The sequence below is a fragment of the Callospermophilus lateralis genome, chromosome 2 (assembly GCF_048772815.1).
Source record: "Callospermophilus lateralis isolate mCalLat2 chromosome 2, mCalLat2.hap1, whole genome shotgun sequence".
NCBI classification, from domain to species: Eukaryota; Metazoa; Chordata; class Mammalia; order Rodentia; family Sciuridae; genus Callospermophilus; species Callospermophilus lateralis.
This window is the reverse complement of record NC_135306.1, coordinates 55,734,665-55,747,175: the sequence shown is the minus strand read 5'-3', so window position 1 is coordinate 55,747,175 and position 12,511 is coordinate 55,734,665.

Below are 12,511 nucleotides of genomic sequence, written 5' to 3'. Positions count from 1 at the left end.
CCAAAGTTGGCATTCCTTCAAGTCTTAACATCATGTGCAGGACCTGTTTATCTAATTTGGGAGGGAGAATTGTCAGAGCCTGTGTTATTTCATTCTTTACTAATAAGAGATCTTGTACCAATAGGGAACTGTATGCATTCTTAATGTTTTTAGATTGTTCTCAGAGCAATTTACTATCATTATTTTTACATAAGCCAAATCCACCTATAAATCAAACACACGTATAACTATCAACTCTGCATTTTTTCCCTAGCACAAAGGAGTCAGAAGATCCCTAACTCCTTTGTAGCTGATACATTCCAGCTTTTCACTTGCCCTTTTCCTAAAAGCATTCTCTTTGAGATTTTAATTGAAGATTTTAGGTAAAATTATAGCAAGGACTCCCTCAAACAACCTCAATATCTTTCCATCATAAAATATATACAGAGTTGATTATGCACAATATGTCAGATCCTCAAAAACCAGGGGTTTTAAAGAATTTTGAAATCTTTTGATGTTGAATCTGCAAAGACTGAGAGAACATGCAAAATAATCTCTTTTGGCAAATAAAGAGAATAAGACATTTGGGGGCGACTAATACCATGTGATAGACAGTGTGACCAAATAATCTTTCTAAACTGATCCACACTTACAGCATAGTGAATGGTTCAAGGTGTCTTAATGCAAAATCAACAAGCAAAAATAATTAATTCCATTTGAAATTCAAATGATGCAACATAAAAAAAAGAAAGACACTTGAGTAGAGAAATGGCATAGTCATCATCAACAACATACAATTAATCAGTGCTATAAAGTATAAAGGCTTTGATTTTAGAGTATCTCCATTCTGACAATTACTAGATGGTGAACTTGAAATAAGTAACTATTTCTTTGCATCTTTGTTTTCTTATTTGTAAATAGGCATAATGAAACCTGCCTCATAGAATTGTTGGGGAATTGATTAATATTTGAAAGTGCTCAGAATATCTCTTGGCACACAGAAATGCATGGCAAATGATGTTGCTACATGCCTATAATAAATAAATAAGTGAAAATTGTTTATATATTAAAAAAGAAGAAATTAGGACTGGTTCATCATAGTGCATACAGCTTAAGTATGTACATGGTGGCATAACTAATCTGATCATTATTTCCAACCAACTCCTCTTATGACAGAGGAGTAGAAGTTAGTCCTACTCAGGGTTGCCCTCATAGCTAGCCATGACCATGAGACAAATTTTGACCACCAAGCTGTAAGCAGAAATCTGTCAGAGACTTCTGGAAAACCTTTTACTGACTTTGAGCTGTTTATATAAATCATTCCTGAACTCACATGCTTATTTCCTATGGCAGTTGTAAAACTCTTAAAGGAAAAAGGCATTAAAAGTGCAACTTATATTTCAAGATTATTAACACACAGTGCCAGCATTTAATTTAAAAAAAACTAAACACAATTGTTTTTATTCTGTCCTTGGGATCTCCATAATACAGCTAATATATATGAGGGTTTTTTTTTTTTAAGCAAAACAGCTTTTCACCTTTATAGTATATGCTTTAGAATAGCAAGTCTTTAGAATGGTAAGAAGGTACTAAATTCAAATTCTGTTTTCTCACATTTCATTTCTAGAAAACAGCCAAAGTGCATAAAAAATCATTTTGACATTAAGACCTTCTAAAGTATTGCTAATTTGTTATCTCACATTTCATTTGGAGTTATGTTCTAATAAATAGAAAAATATTGATAGAATGCGTCGCTTTTTCTTTCATATCTTTTTACAGCTATTACATGAGAGAAATACGATGACTTACTTTTATTGATTTATTATAGGTGGAAAAACAGAGTCAATATAAATAAGAATGGAGTTTAAAATGTAGCTCTACCTGACTGCCTTTTCCTACTAGTTTTGTCAAATTAATCAGTGAGGTAAATGATAGTGACAAAATAATGACTAGTGATCTGATTTCTAGTCTTATATCAAAAGATTATCTTAATTCAGTAGAACTTCACCAGACAGTCAATGGAAATTCTATCATGACTTTACCCTACTTCCAAATTTTTATAACTCATAGGATTTTGGAATATTAAAATCCTAGTGTATTTTACTGGCATGATTCTAGGCCTAAATATTTGCCAGAAATTAGGATGAAGGACTTCATCAAATTGATGATGAGTGGCTCCCATTAGAGTCAATGAGAGGCCCAATGCAAATACCTCCTATGAAAAATGACTGAGATCTCAAGTGTTGCCCTGCAAAGTGGCTGATTAATTAGGTTAAAACAAGCATTATGGTTTGGATATGAGGTGTCCCCCCAAAGCTCCTGTGTTAATGAAGCAATATTCAGAAGTAAAATGATCAGTCCATCTTGTTTTGAATGAACTAAGTATGACTACAGGCAGATCTTGGGTGGCTGGAGGAGGTGGGTCACTGGGGGGAAGATTTCTTCTATTGCACCCTTTGGCCATGATGTGCTGCCTCACTTGGGCCCAGAGCAACAGAGTTGGTTATCTATGAACTGAGACTTCTGAAACTATGAGTTCCAAATAAACTGTTTCTGAAAGTTTTTCTTGTCAGAATTTTGGTCACAAAGATGTAAAGCTAACAGAACATTAAGCCTCTCAGAGAATTTGCAAAGTTAACAAGTTGGGTTTATTAAATGCTATTTTGAAAGAATGAAAATACCACAGTAAAAATGTCATTCTTTTTTTATTTGAGGTTCCTACATTGATGAGAAACATATATGAACTTGCAGGCCCAGAAGGTCTAAAGAATTTAATTTTGAGGTTTTGCTCTGGAATGGAAAAAAATGATATATTTTTACCACAAGATTGTATTTTAGGATTGCTACAAAGAAATCTGAAGTACTAATAGCTGGAGTCAGTGTGATTTGGTAGCTGGGAATTATTAGGATTTTTTTTAAAGTTTTAAGCAATTCAGTTTTGAATAAGTACAGCAATCCATTATTTCTTTTAGTGAGGCAAATACCTCTATATTCTTACATTCTTGCAGAATTTTGTCTTGCTAATTATGAAAATCTGTCCTGGCTCATATTTCAAATAAATTCATTTTTTTAAAAAAAGAACCATAAAACATATTTTTATATAAAATATTTCTTTGCTCATGGTTATTATGTAGTTCAGTACTCTAACATCCTCCATTTGAGGACTTTCTATTGCAGAATCATCTCCTTTCTTTGGAACTCAAACCTATAACTTTATCTTGTCCAACATCAGCATTGTATGTAAGAACTCCTCCTTCACAGTGAGAGGGTCAAAAACACCAGATAAGCCAAAAAGACCTAAAAGATGAATCATAATATAAATTATTAAAAATGTTATTGATAACAGAAGCCAATAATAAAACCAATGCAAAGTCTCAAATCCCTGCTCAACAGACAAAGACCAGAGACCAGGAAGATAATTAAAAGAGACTACATTGAAAAATAAATCAGGGTACAAAGCTAAGAGTATGTAACCTTGATACATGAACCTTGATATGATAACCTTGATAAATGAACCCAGGGAAAAAGGTTGGGCTCCAATGGTGAAAAAATATAAACTCTGATCCACCACCCACAGCCTCAGGCTATTCTAAAAGCCATCAGAGGCATGGTTCACACGCAGGTCAAGCTGGTTTAAGAAGCCAGGGAAAGGCAAATGCAAAACGTTCTTTCTAGAAACATTCCAACTCCCTGTTCTCAGAATATGCCTTAACAATACTTTATCCACATCTTTGTTATTCCTTCCCCATACTCAAGAATAACTCCCTCTATTTTCTATCTATACCAATCCATTTTGTTTTTGAAGACCTGTTTTCTCAGTACCACTCAGCTTCTCTCTATACAAAAGTACACATTGATCTGACCATATATTTTGGTGCCTAAGAATTTTCTGTAACATGATGTTACCACGGGTATGTAAATGTATGTACACATAATCAATTTGAAGGTGAGTCCACACATTTTTACCTCCTCATTGCTAGAATATTATAGTATTCCATGCTTATTAGTAAATGCTCAAAATATTGCTATTTTTTGAGTGAATGGCAATATGGAAAAAATATGAGAACAGAAATGAAAGATATCAAAGAAACACTGAGAAGCAAAATAATGTGCCTAAAAATGCAAACTATGAAATTATTTAATTATTAAAAGTGTTAATAAAATAAATTGATCAAGGTTTTTTAAATTTAGTTTTGATATGCCATAGTCATTTGAAAGATCCCATTTGCAATAAGAAAAACTACATAAACTATTGAAGAAGAATTACTAAGAAATGAATTTGTCCTAGTATAAACTTTTAAAAATAAGTAATATAAACTTTAAAAAATATATTGCAATCATGTACAAATTGTTCATTAATTTATATTTTAAAAACAAGTAATAAGATAAAATAGACTATTATGGAAGAAAAATAGCAAACAGGAGAATCCATTTTTAATTTCATCTAGTTGGAGGACCCAAATAGTGAAAGAATCTATTCAGTAAAGGAAGAATAAAAGAAAAAAAATTTATGCCAGTTAACAAAAACTTTCAAATCAATATTTTTTTTTCAAAGTGTGTTGCTGATGAAAAAGAGATCTCTAGGAAAAGAATAGATAAAATTTTATAGAGACATTTAGTATATATAATTCATGTACCACATAATAATAGAAAAAAATAGTTATTTAATAAGTTCCATTGAGGTAAGAAGTTAGGAATTTGAAAACAAAATCTATTTTTTACCTACAACTGAAACTACAAACAAAAATAAATATGATGTGTATTAGTGTTAGTTTAAAAAATAACCCTGAGCAAACCAGAGAAGACAACTTATTTAATTTTAAATAAAATGAGATTTTAAAAAAGCAAAAATTAAAACAATAAAAAATTTTGTATGTAAAAGTTAAAACTGTAGAATGTAGGATGAAAGACAAATAAGTTATTAAAAATGTAGCAAATGGAATAATATGAAGAAGACAATTGGAAAGAATATTATCAACACACAAATAAATGAACAAAAAGAACAAAGGACATAAATTGTAAAAAGAGAAGCTCAGTTAATAAATCACTATATGACAGTAATCTTGATATTAAGTAATGATAAAAATAAGTTCCATATTTGCCTATTAAATTTCCCAACTCTTCAAAACTTATTTGTATTCATAAATTACTAATGCCCTAATATGTTTTATTGATTACAATTAGAAAATATTTAAATTTATAAATCTTGAGGGCAAAAACTCAGAAATAATCCAAATAAGGAGAAAGTCATAAGTAGAAATCTACATATTTACCATGAAATTAAATTAGTATAATAGAAATAATCAAAATACCTAGTAATAGGGAAAATGTTAATTAACTATGTTATATTACTATAATAAATTCTCCTAATATAAGCATCAATAATGGTAATTATGAAGTTTATATAGTAAGGTAAAAATATTTTTTATTAATGCAGAGTGACAAATATTAACACTTTTATGCAGAATAACTATGATTAGGTACATTCGTGAAATAGGTACATATGCATATTATGACTTTTCCCCATTTGTATTATGAAGCACTATATTATTGAACTTACATATTGAATTAAAGAAAATTTTAAACAGAGTTCAATTGCCCTCTAACTTCATTAAATCTATTTATCAATATTCAATAAGGATTCTATTTTTCATTGCCTTCATCATCTCTAAAAATCATATCTTTTAAAATTTTACCAGTTTAATTTAAAATCATCTTCCATTGGTATTTTTTGCTTCCTTCCTAATTAGTGAGATTGAGTCTCTGTTCATCTTAAAATCTGCTTTTCACTTTTCTTCTATAAACAGAGTTTATTCTTTGCCAATTTTTATTAAGAGGTGTTCCTGTGATTATGTAGGTGATTTTACATATTACCAGGAAAATAACATGTATTTTTTAAAGGCCATTTTTAAGTGTAAAGACTTTTAGAATATTAGCATATCTGCTTATACTTTGATAATTGATTCAGTTATAATAACAGGTAATACTATTGTTTTCTAGTCATTTTCACATGCATAGTTTAACTTCATTTTTACAGATTAGAGGGATTGAGCTTTAGATTGTCTATTATTGAAAAATGTACAACTGACCTTATTTTTTAAGTGTGAGATTCAGTGAGAATTTTTAGAATTTTTAGAATCATATTCAACCATAATAGTTTAAATCTGAAGATTCCATAATGAATAAATGATCATCTGCATATCTTCTGCAAACCTGATCTCATGGATCAAATTGTAAATTTATCTTTCAAGGCTATAAAATGAATCAACAAACAGCATTATTGAACTACAAAATCCTCCACAAATATTAGGAAACCATCTTCTTTACTTATGACTTGGTTCTGCAGCCCTCCACAGAAAGCAGCTCCATAGAGAAGATCCTATTAATTATTTATTATTGTCTGGTGATGGTAATGTTTATTCATGATTCATCTGAAAGGCTTTCAAATGAAATATTCTACCGAGTCAAACTACTGTGAAAATGTCATAATTTCAGAATAGCTATATTAAAGAGTCATTTATTATTGAAACTTAGCTTGATGTGTTTTGGTTGCAGGCTCTGAGCTTGGCACTAAAAAATATCTGATTTCTACCCATAAAAATGCTTTCAAAAATCTTGTCCAAGCCCAGGTGATGGCACATATTTATAATCCCAGTGACCTTGGAGGCTGAGTGAGGAGGATTACAATTTGAAGATCAACTGGGTAACTTAGTGAGAACTTATCACAAAATGAAATATAAAAAGTACAGGGAAAGTAGCTTAGTGGTAGAACATCCCTGGGTCTAATCCCAAAAACTGCACATGTGCACACATGCATACGTAAGAAACCTATCCCAAAGCTACCAGGAAGAATGTGTAATTTTTTTTTAATCCAACGTTGAATACATTGTAGATACTAGATAAGTATATACTATATGTTTATTACTAGAAAAAAAATCTCAGAAAACCTTTCAGTGGTATGTTGTTAGTTTCCAATCCAATTTTAATTTGATTTTGTATATCTTGATTCTGGAATAATGCTTTTTATTTCTCAGACTTGAACAATTACTTTTTGAATTGTGTGTTGTTTCTGTATGGCTCTACTTTGTTTCATAACTAAACTTGGAGTAAAATGTCTTTCATTGTACTCATTTGACAATGTCTATGCTAAATTTCATGGATGTCTTCTTAGCTTAACTTAGCAAATTAACTGCTACTACAGTTTATTTAGGCTCAGATTTAACCTGAATCAAATATTCACAAAAGAAATAAAAGGTATTTTAGTTCCAAGAGTCAGCAGAATTGCTTGAATTTCTGAAGATAAAAAAAAAATGTTTATATACAAATACAAGAGCCCAAGGAAGTTGATCTACATGTAGTTTTATGAATTAGAATAGTACAATTTATAAGCTTTCTGACAAAACACAATATGCAACTAATATATTCTGTATCTATATTTATATTTTAGAAGGAATAATAAGAAAATATGTGAAGAGGAGAAACAATTTTTTGGAAGCAACTCTCACTTTTCAAGTGGTCATTTACCCAAGAAACGAATGTATGATGTGCTCTGAAGTGGATGCTTTGGATGTAGTGGATGCTTTTTAAGACAAAGGTTGAATTTGGTTTTAAATAGCTCATTATCGCATAAGCAAGTACAGTGTGCAAATATTGACTGTGGTAGAAATAACAATAATGAAAAAAAACCCAAATACTTGTTTTTCTGTTCATCTTCTAAGGAGTATCATTTGTAAGTAAAACTTAATTATGTGATTACTGTTTTACTAAGAAAATTCATGGCTACATTTTCACAATTGGTGAGCCCAAAGAGACCAGCTTTGAGGTTAAGATATAAATACCTGGGAGAATATTTAACAACTGGAAATAAATTTAGAGGAATGGGAGCAATAACCAAAGGAAGCAATAGAAAAGAATATCCAAATTGGAGTGTAATACAGAAATGTGGAGAAAGAGATAATAGAAGGAATAAGAAAGAATGGATTGTTAATTGGTTAAAAAGGAAAAGAAAAGAAAAGAAAAAAATGTAATTCAGATTAGTAGGAAGTACTCTTTGGTGTGAGGCCTCTTCTTTTATATTACAAATCCTTCACTAAGGATGAAGTTTGGTCCCCAATTATTTTTTTTAAAAGGATTTGTGTGTCTTTTCAGAAGCATCTATATAGAAGTTGGGCACTAGCGTCAGCTGAGGGGTTCAAAATAGTTCACAACATTTGATTGAATGCTGTGTTTAAAGATATTATGGGAAAAGAGGAAAGAATTGCTAACTCTGTAAACGGGTGAGTAGAGAAGGAAAGACTTCACATATGCAGTCTGTGAATAAAAACAAATGAGAAATGTTGAGAAAATATAATCAAAGACAAGTTGAAGAGTTTTTAGTTTAACAATACCAGATAAAATTGGGGAAATCAGACATTATAAGGCAATGATGGGATGTGATAGGGATTGAAAAACATATCTTAAATTTTAGTGCCTGAAAAAGTAAAAACCATCAAGATTCTAGATCTAACTTTTAGAAATAGAAGGTATGAAAGAAATATATGAGGGATAAAAGAGCAAATTAAGGTACATAAAATTGCAATCATCCAAAACCATAAGGCAAATGACTGTTTCTCCCAATAAGAGAATGTTCAAGGGAGAAAGGAACTATCAAAAAAATAATAATAAAAAGGATTTTAGAAATCATATTCAAATGAAAAATGTGGATTTTGTTGTAGTTAAACTGAAACAAATCAATTGAAAAATTTTAAAAAGCTTTGAGAAAATTAAGGATATTGCAATATACATCGGGGGTACTAGATAATATTAAAGAATTTATGTTAATTATTTTTGGTGTAAACATAGATATACTTTAAATTTTTTCTTATTAGAAGCATTTGGAAATACTATGGATAAAAGAGCATGATTGAAATTTACCTTAACAAAAACCCAGTTAAGGGGTTTGGGTTGTAACTCAGTGGTACAGCGCTCCGCCTAGCATGTGCGAGGCTCTGGGTTCAATCCTCAGCACCACATAAAAATTTTAAAAAGGTATTGTGTCCAATGACAACTCAAACAAAAATATTTAAAAAAACAGTTAAAACTGAATATGAAAAAAAACCCAACAATGTTGATACTTTCTTCAAATTGGATAATGAGTACACAGGTGCTCATTGTATTGTTTTTAAATTTGTGTTATAAAAAGAGAAAAATAAAGAAAAATAAAAGTTTCCTGCTAATTTTTAGATCTTTAAAGTCAGTTATAGAAATTCCATGTATTTCTTTTTATAGTTTCCATTTTTCTACAATTTTCTGTCTTTTTAATTCACTGTAAACATGTATAATTCTTTATATTGTAGAAAATGAAATAAATAGCTTATTTAAAATCCTTACTTGATAATTCAAATATTTGAGTTATCACGGAGTTGTTTTACATTATTTTGTTCTTTATCTTAAACATAGTTCATTTTCTAGTTTTTTTGTATGTTGAATAGTTTTGGATTTAAACACAGCTTAGTCAATGTTAGGTTGTAAAATTCTAGATTCAGTTCTGTTCTTCTTAGGAATACCAATTTTGTTAATACCAATTTTTTAAGCAGACAATCAATATAGCTGGACACAAAAAGTAAACTTTATCCTTGGGCTACTCAAACACCACTTCAGTGTTTTATTCTTAGCCAGATTTTGTCCTATTCCTGGTTCAGACAAAGAAGTGGGCAAAGTTTTATACAGCATTTGGGATTCCTTCTCCCTCCATCCTAGGATTCCAACTCTCTTATTAGTGACTACAGTTGCCTTAATTGCTGTCCTATTGTTTCTTGAACTTGAGAGTCTGCAGATTACTTATTAGAATTTTAGTTGCTCAATAAACATTGTCTCACTATGCTTTCAGACCAAATGCCATTTAAAAAAGCAAATCACGGGCTGGGGATGTGGCTCAAGTGGTAGCGTGCTCGCCTGGCATGCATGCGGCCCAGGTTCGATCCTCAGCATCACATACAAAGATGTTGTGTCCACCAAGTATTAAAAAAATAAATGTTAAAAAAAATTCTCCCTCTCACTCTCTCTCTCTTTCTTTAAAAAAAAAAAAAAAAGCAAATCACCATTTCTGTTTCCTTCTTCCAAAAGTCAATTTACCTCAAAATTCTGCCTATTTTTATTTACATTCCAATGCTTCATATCATTTTAAACTTTCTTCTCCAAAACATATTAATATCCATGGCAAGTTTGGGTGTGATTGGTGCATTACTCTGCATACTACGGAAAACACACATATATGCACACATTATTTAAGAGTGAATACAACAGTTACTATTATGGTATTATGAAAAAAATGTGGATGTGTAACCGATGTGATTCTGCAATCTTTGTAATGTTTTGAATAACCAATAAAAAAATAAAAAAAATAAAAAATCAAATAGGGAAGATATAAGAATATTGAAAGGGATAAAAATAAACTCTAGAAAAGAAACAAAATAGACAAAAAGACTATTGTAGTAGTGAATAACAGATGTGAGGAAAAAGGAAAATATACAAAATATTAAAACATATTATCATTTGTTACAATAAGATACAGTATAATGATATAGTGAGTTTATATTCTAGTGTTAGTAATATATGCATGGATTGACAGGTCAAGAAGCCATAGAGTGGTTGGAAATAAATTTGATAAAATCAGAGTGCAAAGAGTTTCATGTGGCTTACTGATTCGTTTTTTTTTAACTGTACATTTTATTTTATTATTTTTTAAAATTTTATTTATTTATTTATTTTTGCATTACGATTCTTAATACACCTTTATACCACAATTTATTATATAAACAAATGCCGAATGTCTTCTCTGATATAAGGGGTGTGACTCAAAATGGGGTTGGGAGAGAGAGCAAGGGAGGAAGATTACCTCTAGATAGGGAATAGAGGTGGGAGGGAAAGGGAAGGAGAAGGGGAATAGCATGGATGGTGAAAGGAGACCCTCATCATTATACAAAATACATGTATGAAGATGTGAATGTGGTGTCACCATACCTTATATACAATCAGAGATATGATAAATTATGGCTTACTGATTCTTACAGAGTAAAAAGGAAAGGCCCAACACACAAGGGGAAAATTACATTACAACTAGAGTTCCTTGGGAGAAGATCTGCAGAAGCCAAAAATGTTTTGTAATATATTTTCTCTTAAATATAAGTAGAGAGTGAAATTTATATCCAAATGTAAATTAGTAAGTTTTGTAAACAACCTAACAGTTATTGCTACATGATCCATGTTTATTTTTAAACACAAGCAAAGGAAAACAAAATGAACTTCTAAAGCACTGAACCTATCTATCAGTAGTTTGCCTGGGAATAAATTGTCATATTTTAGAAAGAAAGTTTTAACCTTTTAAAAAATAAAACCTATACTGAAATATCACAAGCATGATTTTTTTAAAGATAGTTTTGGATTTTCTATAGCAACCATGGCCTACAAATATCATCCCCCAAAATAAATAGAGATTCCACAAGAGGCTAAAGGAAAAAATGGAGATTAATATTGCCCTTTCTAACTTTTTCTCAAAATAAGTTTTAACAAGAAGCTTTAAAATAATTTTAAAAATAACTGGTTTATATCTAAAAGGAAATAACTTTTATAATAGGTTGTGGATAGCAGAGTATATTATATGGAGGTCATGATTAAAAGTGGAGTATGGAACTCTATAGATTTGGTACAACATGCATTGCTGCTGATGCTTCCTGTACTTTTGTAAGCATATGGCATGGGTCAGTTCTAAGTCCATTCTCTATTAAAAATATATAATAATTTTAATATCTACCAATATTGAACACTAATTATCTATTAGAAATCATGTAACACAAACTGCTTTTATTTAATTATCTTCATAATTAATGTATGTTAGATGTCATTGCTTCAGTTTTTAGGTCAGGAAATTTTCAGATGGAAAAAAGTACAAAAATATGTAACCAGTAAGCAACAGAGCTGGCAGTTCAGTTTAGCGTGACAGCCTCTATATCTTTATTGTGATAAACACCAGCATATAGTATATAGCATATAGTACTCCTCTTATACTGCCTGATAACACTAGCTGGAAGTGGCCATCAAGAACATAATTTTGTCAGGCATAATGGCACATGCCTATAATCCCAGGGTCTTGAGAGGCTAAAGTAGGAGAATCACAAGTTCAAGAACAGCCTCACCAACTTAAATAAGACCATGTCTCAAAATTACAAATATAAAAAAGGACTGAAAATGTAGCTCAGTGGTAAAGTGTCACTGGGTCTAATCCCCAGTAACAAATAAAATAAAACACAAATTCAGCCTCAGTGTTTGGGATTATTGTTGCTACCCAAAGCAGCACATTGCCTTCAACATCCTTCCTGCCACTTTGCTAGCTGTGGGAGCATCTACAAAACTAATATAACATATTATTCACTTATCTATTAGTGTGTTTTAGTCAGCTTTTTTCGTTGCTCTGCCTAAAGGACCCGACCAGAACAACTGTAGGGGAGGAAAAGTTTATTTGAGGACTCACCATTTCAGGGGTCTTCCATAGAAG